This window comes from Adiantum capillus-veneris, chromosome 19 (assembly GCF_014529385.1).
Source record: "Adiantum capillus-veneris isolate H3 chromosome 19, ASM1452938v2, whole genome shotgun sequence".
In the NCBI taxonomy this organism is placed as follows: Eukaryota; Viridiplantae; Streptophyta; class Polypodiopsida; order Polypodiales; family Pteridaceae; genus Adiantum; species Adiantum capillus-veneris.
Genome location: NC_140949.1, coordinates 150,327,524 through 150,339,818, shown reverse-complemented (window position 1 = coordinate 150,339,818; position 12,295 = coordinate 150,327,524). Strand labels below are relative to the sequence as shown.

General features: G+C 44.3%; 1 pseudogene; it reads right to left on the bottom strand.

Annotated features, from left to right (window-relative positions):
• Positions 1-1,057: 1,057 nt before the first annotated feature.
• On the bottom strand, positions 1,058-5,238 carry LOC147435067 (uncharacterized; annotated as a pseudogene).
• Positions 5,239-12,295: the final 7,057 nt, after the last annotated feature.

Genomic DNA, 12,295 nt, shown 5'->3' with positions numbered 1-12,295 from the left:
CCTCTCTACTTGAACCCCCTTCCCACGAGAGGCAACCCGCGGCCGATCATTCGTGCATAGCTCCGCATACCTTAACACAAGAACTCATGCTCCTGTGCCAAGGCCATCATGGCCGCAAAACAGCATAAGCGGCTACACATAGACGACATCGGGTGAGATCTCCCTTGATTAAAGAGACCACCGCCATGACCGTCACAATCTTTAATCCCGATGAACTTGTCCACCGAATTGGCACACACGCCGTTAAGCTTTTGGCTAATAGAGCTCCAAAAAACCATCATCATTATCCTGTAAATTGCCGCATTTGACATACATATCCCCACCATACCTTCTCCAATATGCATATAAGTCCTGCCAAAGTCCGATATCATCATCCTGCCTCATGTCGTGCACCTGCTGCTAGCTTCTCCCCGTGTCGACACAAATTGGGTGCACCACCATCATATGCCTTAATCGAGCCTTGGGGAATTTAAGCAAGACCCAATCCTTTTCTTTAAAGGCTTGGGCTCTTCTATGCTTATCAACAACAACCTTTTGCCTTTGCTGTGAGATAGAGATAGCATCCTTAATCTTTTGGAAAGATTCTTGTAGGTCTTGGCTAAACTCATATGTAGCGAAGATCTTTCCGTGTACCTTAAGTAGCAGGGCACTTTTGGATCTTCCTTCAATTACCTCAAAAGGTGCACTGAATTGGCACACACACCATTAAGGTTTCGGCTAATAGAGCTCCAAAAAACCATGTAAATTGCCGCATTTGACATATATATCCCCACCGTACCTTCTCCAATATGCATATAAGTCCTTCCAAAGTCCAATACCATCATCCTACCCAATGTCGTGCACTTGCTGCTGGCTTCTCCCCGTGTCGACACAAATTGGGTGCACTATCATTGGCCACCCCCTTGTTGAGCATTCATACTCAACCACAGTATTATTTAGGTAAAAGAACACTGCATATGATAGTATGATATAACATAGGTATATGAACTGCATAAGGAAAAGATGATATATTGGCTATAGAGGTAGGATAGAGATAGAGAGAAAAGCGTCTGCTACATCATCCACCAGGATCGAATGGAAAGCTCGAAGCTTCCCCAAACATGATGTATAGTCCACCTGGATCAAATGTAAAGCATTGGCTGTGCCCATCCACTTGTAAAGCATGTATATCCAAGCCTTCCTTTGCACTTGTAGGCCAATAGACATGCCACCCTAACAGCTCTTCATAGCATGGAGCTTTGTCACCCTGCATCCATAAGTCTTCGTGTTCGCTATAAGCATACTTGCCATCACTTGAGAAACCTGAATCATAAGCAACTATCCTGCCATTTTCTTCCACCTGCTGCATAGCCAAGCAAACATGTTCCCTTTACATACTCAGGAGTATGACCTGCTAGAGCTTCAACCTGTTCTTCAAACACCTCATCACCAACAAGGTTGGCGGCACATTCCTCTCTACATGGAGCCTCTCTCTTAAAGGTTGCACTTGCATCAATTTCCATAGAGTCATCTACCGGAGCTATCTCTCCATGGCCACAAACCAACTCCAAAACTTCAAAGTCCACCTCGACATGCCCATCAAGGCAAGGCTGCCCCACCCCTTGCATAGACAAATCACTTCGATATATCTCTGCTTCTGTTTCTAGCTCCTGCAAGTCATCCTCAAAAACCTGCTCTTCAATCAAATCGGATTCACAATCAAACCATACCTCTTCTGCTAGCAAGGACTCACCACCACAAGATACAAGAGAAGGCTGCTTGACTGGCCGGCTTACACAAGGCATTTCCACACTTGCACTATGCTTCTCTGAGATCTTCAGTTGGCTGATAGGTAGCTCGTATACATTTTCTTAACTTCATCTACATGAAAAACATCATAAGTTTCATACCTAGAAGATAGGGATTCTGTCTCCCATGTAGCATCTGTGTCCAAACTGCTGCTGGAGCTTTGAGAACTGTCGGACTCCTCTTCTGATCTTGCCGATTCTTGCACCATTGCTACCTTTCCCGTTGCTGGTCCTGGAAGTGACACTTCTTCTTCAAGGCCTTTTATCACCTCCTCCTCTTGAGGAAGCAAAATAGGTGGCACTCTGAATATGCCCCTCTATATCTTTTGAGACCTGGTTGGCACTTGTTCTACCTCCTCTAGCCTGGCATCCACTTCACGTGCTTTGATCACATTCATATCAATAAAAGACAGGGCTTTTACCTCTTGATGCTCATCAATCTGTTTGGGCCTAGGCCCATTGGCTGCCGTGATTATAGACTAGGGGTTTATTTCCAGGCGAGCAATTTTTGGTGAGCGCTTTGTAGGAATCAGATGAGCAGATTCCTAAAAAGATTCTCTCTTCCTCCTTGTCGACTCTTTCGTCTTTTTCATATCTCTATCTCTGAGAGAGAGAGAGAGAGAGAGAGAGAGAGAGAGAGAGTTGAGACATAGTCAAAGATATGGAAGCTAAACAAAACAATAGACTAGACAAGGGTACTTAAAACAAGAACACCCATTAATAATAAAAAAGTTACATTTTATTAAACTTGCATTACATAGGCAAGAAGTGTTCATCTTCTGGAAGGCCCGGTTTAAGGAGTTGATGTGCTCCCTTCGAGTGGAAAATTAAGATTTACCACGTTCCCTAGCTGCTGCGTCATTTCCTCCTCATGCTCCTCTGTGATGAGCCCAATCTTCTTCCAGCAAGAGAAAGCAAATTGTCCCGTCTCGTTCAAATTGATTAAACTCCGCATATTGAGTTCCTTGCGGCATCGATAGAGGCGATACACATTGATGGTTGCCTTTAGAGCCTCCCTAAACCAGTCGGCTCCATACAATGCCTCTCCGTTGGGAATGGCTTCCATGGCATCCCACGCAGACTTGATTTTACTCTCAAGATCGTCGGACATCGTGAAAAGAAAGAGAGGTGTGCTAGGAAGCTAGTGGACGCTTTCAAAAAAATAGCTCAAGCTATGGCAATTTATAGCCACTGTGGTAATATTATATTAATTTTTACACGTTTTAACACATAAACAACCAGTACTCAAATATGAAAAATAGCTGCAAATGAATGTATCCAAATGTGGCCATCATAAGATAAAATTAGAAAGTAGTACAGTTGTCTAGGTAAAGCATACTAAGAAAAAGTGAGAATTGACAAATGCTATGCATCCGTGCCTGGATAAGGTTGATGGATAAACATGTTCTCATGTTGGCTTAGCCCTAGCACACGCAGATAAATAAAATACAAATGTTTACATGCAAGATATGGTTTTTGCTTTGACACCCGTTCCATGAAGTCTGGACATGTGCACGATGGCTGGTTACTAATACAAACTTTGTACATCCCGACATGACCATCTTCACTTTTCATCTCTACTTTGAAGACCTCATTAACACCATCTGCTGCACATATCTCTTCTACGACCTTTGCTCTCAGGGCTAGTGTTAAACTGATCTTGCGAGCAGTATCCTCGGAAATGGAAGTCCGATATCGTACACGCAGACCATCTCGCACTGTGGCTCTTGCACTGCCTTCAAGAGTGGATGTATCTTTTGACTTGAAAGGAGAGTTTGTCATATTTTGTTCTTGAGCAACTGACGTTACATTAGATACTCCTTCTTTGCTTAGCTCCACTTGATACCCCCCTTCATGCAATATTTGCACCTCATCCTCCGATAGGTTGGTGCCCACATGATGGGCCAAGTGTGTGGTGGATGCTGAGGCTGCGGCTCAATGTTCTGATCTACTATATGGCAATGCAAGACATGATCCGGACAAAACCAAAACCATTGACGCACCACACCATTTGGATGTTTTTGATATCCTTCAAATGATGGGGCTGGTATACCAAGGCTAGGACCTGTTATACTGCATCCACACCTGCGTCCTCCTCGTGGCGTGCCGCTACATGTGACCCTACTACCTTGTGGAGTTCGGCGTATGGCCCACATTGCCTCATTGACCTTGCGCTCAACTACATACTGCCCACCAGAACCTATACTTCATTTTGGGGTTTGTGATATCCCTTCTTTTGCAAAGTTGATCTTACATGGTCTTCCACACTTCTTGTGATGGTGACCGAGTTGTACTCAGGCCTATGTGATGCATCATCTTCCATGTTGATAACCTCATTTGGCTTGCGTTTTTGCCTTGATGTCTCCTTATCTCCTGTTAATGGAGTTGGTTGTTTATACATTGGAGTTCCCTCAGTAGCCGCATTCACTGCTCTTATCACTTGGCTAGGAAGTTTTTCATGGCGTTCCGTAAGCTTTTGTATTGATGGACCCTTCCCAATGTGTTTTCCATGGCTGTATGAAATGTCGTTTGTGCTCTGTAAGATGGAATTCGCAAGGTCGGTTGTACATGCATCATATAATGAAATGCGTTTACGCAAACCCTCCCCTGCTAGCCAGCTGCCATGTTTGCTCTCCGCAAGGTTAGTGCGTGGAGTGTTTGGTCCATCAGAGCTACTTTCTACGCATGTCATAATGCCACCCCAATGTGCAATACGAATTTCTCACCAACTAAGCCATGAATCCATGTATGGAATATTACGGTCTATGCAATGACCATTGTGCCACCATTGGCGTATCAGACGAGCCTCTGATGCTGCAGCCTCTTTTGTTGGTGCTTGCCTCCACTTCTCACACATTTCTTTGTGTGTGTGTTGAGAAGCTTGCACCACATACTTCATTGTGTGTTGATTCAAGCTTTGCTTCCAATGGAAAAAGACAAGAATGCTCTCGACTGCTCATTGTATTGGTCTTGTCACCACCATTGAAAACAATTCGAACTGCATTCCAATTTGCTTGAGCTTCATCCTCCATGTAGCCAAAGAAATTAGCTTTGTCACACTCACACGATATCATTACACCATTGAGGCACTCCCAAAACAAACATTGTGTTTCCATGTCTTCCTGTTTCATTTCACAAGTTGCAATAGTCAAAAGGTCCTGCATGCTGCAAACAAATTGTTTTAGAGAGAGTAAAAGGCAAGCCACAAAGCTCTTAAGGTGCGCCATGTACCTTGGATCATAGACATGACAGGCCATAGTTACCCATTGGTTAACACGTCTGGTGTGATCAAACTGGATCCACACACGTCGAAGATCGCCATCCCGATCTTGTCTCATTCGATTCACTAGGTCCACACCGGATGCTGGACCAATTGTGGACATTTTGAAGACATAACATTTCTCCCCCTCCATACCTTGACTAGGAAACCGGCTTCCATGGAAAAACTCATATGTGCAGTCTCGCTTCAGTTTTAGGAGTGCATCATTGCCAAAATATTCTTTGTCAACCCCTCTATGTAAAATAGATACTGACCTCCGAAACCTGTCAATGTTAAAAGTGTTTAGATAAAAAAATAATTTAGCATAGAGTTTTGCATCGAAATAAGAATCTAGGAAATGCTCATACCAATTATCTTGCACCAATGGCCCCAACTCCTCAGCAATTGCAAATAGCTATTGCTCGCCTAAAATTCCTTCATTGGTGTTGTCGCAAAGAAGTGTTGTACTTATAATTTCTTTTGCCAAACACATTTGAACCTTCTTGGCTCCTGCGTGTGGGTCAACAGTAAAAATACTTTGCACCATCAGCTTGGTGTTGTCCGTTAGTGTTTTGGATGTGCCGCTGCGCACATCGTGTCGATGTGTGCCATGATGAATCATGACTCTAGTGGCAGTCTCATCGGATGGCATGACATAGTATACTACACAATCACATGTTGCAATACAGAAAGCAATTGCCTTACAAAAGTGGCATGTAAGGCTCTTATCTCCAATCTTACAATATTGCCCGGGTGCAGTTGCCTTTTGTATGTACCCGTTGAAATGACTTGTATTGGGAATATGATAATTAACCAAGCGGACACATTGTTCATTCATGCACTTGAGAGATCCTATGCAATGACTAAGACGCACTACACCTGGAAAAACAATATTGGATGTAGTAGGCTTCGACCACAAATGAGGATCATACTTATGCTCCATCGCATCCATATGGTGCAACTGTCCCATGGTAGGTGGAAATTTTAGAACGAGATCTCCATTGTAAGACCTTGGAATCTCTGTAACTTGTTCCACTTGTTGTATTTGCATTAAAAGCTTTGTCAATGTGCCCTTCTTTTCGGCCTGTAAGAGTTTTTGTCTTGTACTCCTTTTGAAGCTGTTTGAGGGCAAAACTCAAGGGGAGGTACATAGATCTATTAACTCCTTTTGACCAAATTGCATCTTTGACAGACTATCCACAATGGCAATGGGAGTCATGCTAGGTGAGCCGGCATATCGTGTTTGATGGGATACGTTGACTTTGTATTTACTTGAAAGCTGCTCATGTAGTACATGGATGAATTCACCCAAATTGTTGAGCGTCCTCTCAAGAGGCAAATTCATTTCAATATCACCTACTTCGATGACTGCATCTAAAGTTGTAAATTGCATTGGAGAAATTAATTCTAAAAGAAATGATTCAGATATTATAAATTTACCATTGTAAAAAGGACAAGAAAACTCTTTACCCAGGAAAAATAAAGAGCAAGCCATAATAATATGCTAAGCAAATAATTAAGCACAAGATCACATTGTATAAACTAAAACAAATTGTTTATATACTCACATCTAATAATATAGCCGTTATAAATTTAAAATTAATATTATTTTATTATTTTAAAAAATTAATGTAAAAAAATACCAAATATTTTTTTACAAAATATTTGTTTGTGACTGTGTGATAACGTGAATTTATTTATTTTAATTTCTTTTTTTAATGTTTGTGTAAATGAGATGTGTGAGTAATCGTGTGTGCTAAGGATAGAGGAGCAAGATGCTGTAAGTCGGAAAACGTTCAAGAGATAGTACTCCCCACCCCCTCCCACGCCATTCAGCTCGGCGCGTTTTGCGTGCAGGGCTGGCACTTGGGGCAGAGACGAGGGCGCTATCTATCGCGCGGGGGGGGGGGGGGCGAGCGGGGCAAGGGGGGCGGAGGCGGGCGGGTGGGCCAGAACGTTGTCCATGGGTGGGGGCGGCGCACTAACGCAAGGGAGACGGAGGGGGGGGCGTTGGCAATGGGCGGCCAAGCGCCCATGGCTAGCGCGTTGGCCATGGGCGGGCACACCCTCCCACACGAGGGCGTGTGCTCACCCATGGCCAACGCGGTGGCCATGGGCGCGTGTGACGTGTTGTGTACTCTGCCTCTGGCCTCGCGTTGGCCAGAGATGGACACACTCCCTCGTGTGTCCGCCTCTGGCCAACGCGTGGCCAGAGACAGAGTACACACACCCCTCACACGCGTGGCAGTCCATGTGGACACGTTGGCCATCGCGTGTCCACGTGAACTCGCCACGTGTACCGTCGTCAGCCGACAGTACACGTGGCCACGCGCACTAACACGCAGACAGCGCGTCGGCCACGTGTACTATCGGTGGTCGACAGTACACGTGGCACGCCATGTGGCCGACGCGCTGCCTACGTGGCAATGCTCTTGGCCATGTGGCGTGCCACGTGTACCGTCGATTGACGATGGTACACATGGCAAGTCCACGTGGACAGGCGACGGTCGGCATCGCCAACGTGTCCACGTGGACTGCCACGTGTGTGTGGACACGTGGACTGCCACGTGTGTATGTCTACACACACACACACACACACACGTTACAAAAAGCATGTGTGTGCGTGTGAACACACACACACACACAAACACACACACACACACGTGCCATGAAGGCGCGTATGTGTGCACACACACAAACGCAGGTGAGTGTGTGTGTGTTTGTACACCACACACACGCGTCTACATGCAGCGCGTGTGTGTGCGTGCATACTCACACACAAACGCCAACGCCTGCGTGTATGTGTACACACACGCACACGCACACGCACACGCGTGCACGTGTACACACGCACGTGCACACACACATGCACACACCCAGACGCGTCCACACACACACATGCCAACACACACACACGTACACGCCAACACACACACACACAAGGACAAAATAATATAATTAAAAAATTAAAATTAATAAAAAATTATGAAAGCTTTATGAAGTGCATTGATCTTCTCTTTTCACTTTCTTCTTCTCTATTTTCTTCTATTGCACAGATCTCTTTCTTTCTCTCTGTCAAGTTTTCTCTTGTTCATATCTCAAACTCTTACCTACAATTTCTCATAAATCATCCTATATCTATCTTCTTTAATTCTTTAGCGCAAGCATGAGAACAAGAAATCAAACCAAAAATACTCGTGCCGTGGATGAGGTTGATATTACTACGTCACAAGAAGTACCTCCGCTATGCACACAGGATACCGAACAATCTCAAGCCTTGAGTTCTTTAGATCGCCTTGTGTCCATCGTAACTGGAGTGGATGGAACATCACAATCAAGCGCCAGACCCAATCATCGTGTGGAAACAAGTACCGCTATTGAAGATGTAAGAGATGAAGCGATTGGAAATGTTGTCGACAAGCACATTTCATTGAGCTGGGTGGATTCTCATAGAGTACCATACAATGGCAAACTTCCACGCTTGCCTCTATGTCGACTTCTTTCAAACCCCGCCATCCGCACGCATGATGACCATGTGGCCGATTTGCAACTCTCCATTGCAAACAAAAGCTACCAACCAACCATGGCAAGATTTATTGTTAGTGAACGAATTCCTGTGGAGGATCACAAACAATTTACTCGTCGTGGTCACGCTGCGAGGGATCTTGCAATGTCATATGATGTGGATGAGGAGCTTCGCCAAATCTCCGAGCTTCGATTGGAGGCATGGATGCGGTGGATGAACGAGAATGACATTCCAATTGAGAAGGCACCAAAGGTGGAGTGCGTTTAAGTTGATTTTCAGTCCCATGAGACAACAGAGTTTCTATTGGTTTTGGGTATGATCGATAGGTGAGCTCTTTTTTTTTGCGAATGTAAATGCATCTTATTTTTAACTATATAAATTACAATCGAGTGTTAAACAGGGCCACGAGGGTTTCAGTGCCTCACACACAACTGCTCATGATATTTTCATGATGAGAAAGCTAGGGTTGGCGGACCCTACTTCACTTTTGCAAAAATTTCCCGAAAGAGCGCATTTGGCAGCAGAAAGGGCTTTGAATTTTAGAGTTCCAAACAAGTCAAAGTGGCTAAAATTGCCAATGGCTGTCCTTGCGCAACTACTTTGGAAGGTATGCTTTAAACCAATGCTAAATGAGAATATGTTTTGATTGTGAAATCTTATTATGTGTATTTTGATTGAGTCCTTGGCAAATGATAGGAAGAGTTTGATCATATCTTTAGTAGTAAAACGGAAGGGCTGCCATCAAAAGGGATTTTGACTACGAGTTGGCACCTGACGCATACGAGGAAAGCATCAATCTAGCGCTATTTCAAACGGAGCAATACTTTACGTGCAAAGGGCTTGAGATAGCCACCGTTGCAAATCCAGAGAATGGCAGTGATTTTTTCCAGAAATGTATATCATTTACAGGTTGGGGCGAAAAGACCACGAAAATGACACCCTCGAGACTGGCAGAGGTTGCGCATGCACGCACTAGCCCGACAGAGTAAGTAAAAGTCATTTAAATCATTGGATATATTTCTCTTTTTATTATGTAGCAATAAAAAATAAGTCTCGGTTTTTCTTTGATAGGAAGTTCCGCTTGCTTGATTTGCTCCAAGGCAGTGATGCATCCTTGAAGGAGAAGGGCATCGGTTTGATGGAGAAGGCATGGATCCAGTGGCTTCGATATCACGTGTACTGGTGGCAAATTGGAAAGGTTAGATTTAGTGATTATCTGCACCAGCTAGCAATTTGTTGATAATGTAACTTGTGACTTATTATTTGCTGCTACAGGAGAATGCTTGAGATGGCCGAGAAAATGGAGGCGGAGAATCATGATGTTGCTATCCAACATGAGAAGGCTGAAGGTAGGCATGGTTGCACACTTACCCACACATTACTGACATACAGACGCAAGCACTTTGATAAAGCCTTCAAGAAGTGGAGTGCTCGGATCAAGTCCACACAGGATCCCGAAGAGCAACCCCATTTTGCTTGTACGGCACGACGCTTGTTGTACAAGTTTCACATCTTTAATTGACAAATTAAGAATGTAGTAGGACACACTATATTGTTCTATGCAAATGAAAACATTGTGGTCTGTCTTGTAGATGGTGGAGAGATGCTCTTGTCTTTCCCATTCCCGAGCACCCCAGTGATGCATGGTGTAGGTCGGAGAGAGAGGAGACAGGCTTATATCCTGATGAGTGGATAGATGACTTGCGGCCAAAGGGAGCGTGGCTCAAGTGTTCTTGGTGGCTGGACTACCCGGACAAGGAGTACCCACCCGAAGAGGAAGAGCTATACATAGGTATCATTCTATATAGTTTTTACCTTTTCCATGAAGCAATAGAATATGGGCTCAATAACTCTTCTTCTTTTAATTAATAGCGGAGCATAGTCCGTCACGAAAGAAAGCGGTTGTGATAGAGGATGCTCTATCTCCAAACACATCAAAGAAACCAGAGAAGAAGAAACAGACCTCAAAGAAAGACTCGCAAGCACAACCGGCTGACAAGCAATGTGGGAAGAGAAAGAAGAGGGCTGTAGTTTCCAGTGATAGTGAGAGCGAGCATGTGGTTGCAGAGTATTCTGTAGAAGTTAGTGATAGTGCTCATAGCCTTGGTGCTATGAGCCACAGTGTACCAACACTATCCTTCACTCCAAGACCAGTGGGGGGCATCCAGGAGTCCCCTCCATGTTCACTATCACATGGCAGGGCTGCAGAACACCTATCAGACATGGCCACAGTTGTGGGACACTACAACAAAAAAAGCTATCATCGACGCATATATCGACACACCGCGTCGATATCTGCGTCGATATATACGTCCCTGTGAACCTGTTGCTATTTGCGTCTATATCTGCGTGGAAAGGTTTTATTTGCGACGCAGATGTGGACGCATATAGCGATGCAGATATCGATGACCATAACAGAATTTTTTTTTCTTGGACAGAGGGCAGGTAGCCTGGCCTGTGCCCAGTGAAAAGATGGACACAACCACCACAGCCAGACTTCCTGCCCTCTGCCCAAGAAAGCGAGCAGCATCAAAATCAACCGTGCTCCCGCAGAAATTTCGGCAGAGTTCTCTTCGTTTTTACATAAACTTTTCAAAAAAAAAAAATCATGTATACGCCTCCTACATGCTATCCATGTAGGATCTCACATGAGATTTAAGGCCAATGACCATAACGAACCATAACCATAACTTAAAAGCATAACCATAACGAACCATAACCATAACTTAAAAGCATAACCATAACTTAAAACCATAACCGACCAATATAACCACTTTGATCATAACCAGAAACAAAATTAATAATAACCATAAGCATAACCAAAAAGTTAAACATAACTATAAACAAAACCTGAACCATAACTATGTCTATACAAGAATAGGAGAAATAACCATGTCTATACAATGACAATGACAATAACCATGAGGGTCAGGAAAACAATAACTGTCTAAACAATAATCATAACCATATAAATATGTCTATACAAAAGGAGACACAGAATCGTGTCTGTGTCTCACAAAGCATATATATGAAATCCGGTCCACTGATGACTAGGCGTCACAACCTGCACATAGGACAACTCACAAAAGTAGTATTGATATTACTTCACATATACTTACTTAATTAAATCAACTCACACATATTAACGTCTCACCTCAAGCGATCAGCGAGACTGTAAGGCCGCCCAGTCTATGGGCTCTCCTGAAGCATCAAGATCATTCAATACTTCATAGATACCTTTGTGATATCCATCTGACTCCTCCTGACGTGTCGGGGCTCGATGCATCGCAAGATTCTGCGTTTATACAAAAATCAGAGTAATAAAAATACATGATTCATCGCGTTTTAAAAAACGCTATAGTTAAGATTGGATTAGAAACTCACAAACTCATAGCGAAAGGTGTCGAAGCCTCCGCTGCCAAGATGAGATGTCCCCCTGGTCATCTGTCGTATCTGCACGGCCTCACGCTGCTGTCTGAACCGCATGGCCACTGTCCGCTCATCCTCTCTGATCTGCAGCCACGTCTCGTGTGGAATGCCCGAAGGCTTCGGCGAGCCAGTCCTGAAAGCCTTCCGAGCTGCATCTCGTCAATGTTTCACGGTGTCCCGTGCAACACCCTTGATCCACCTCCTCGGAACAACGTCAGAGCCCGGAGCAGGCTGGTACTCTCTCAGGATGGTCTCCACTATGTAAGTGACTTTGTCCTTTTCCTGCTGATCCCA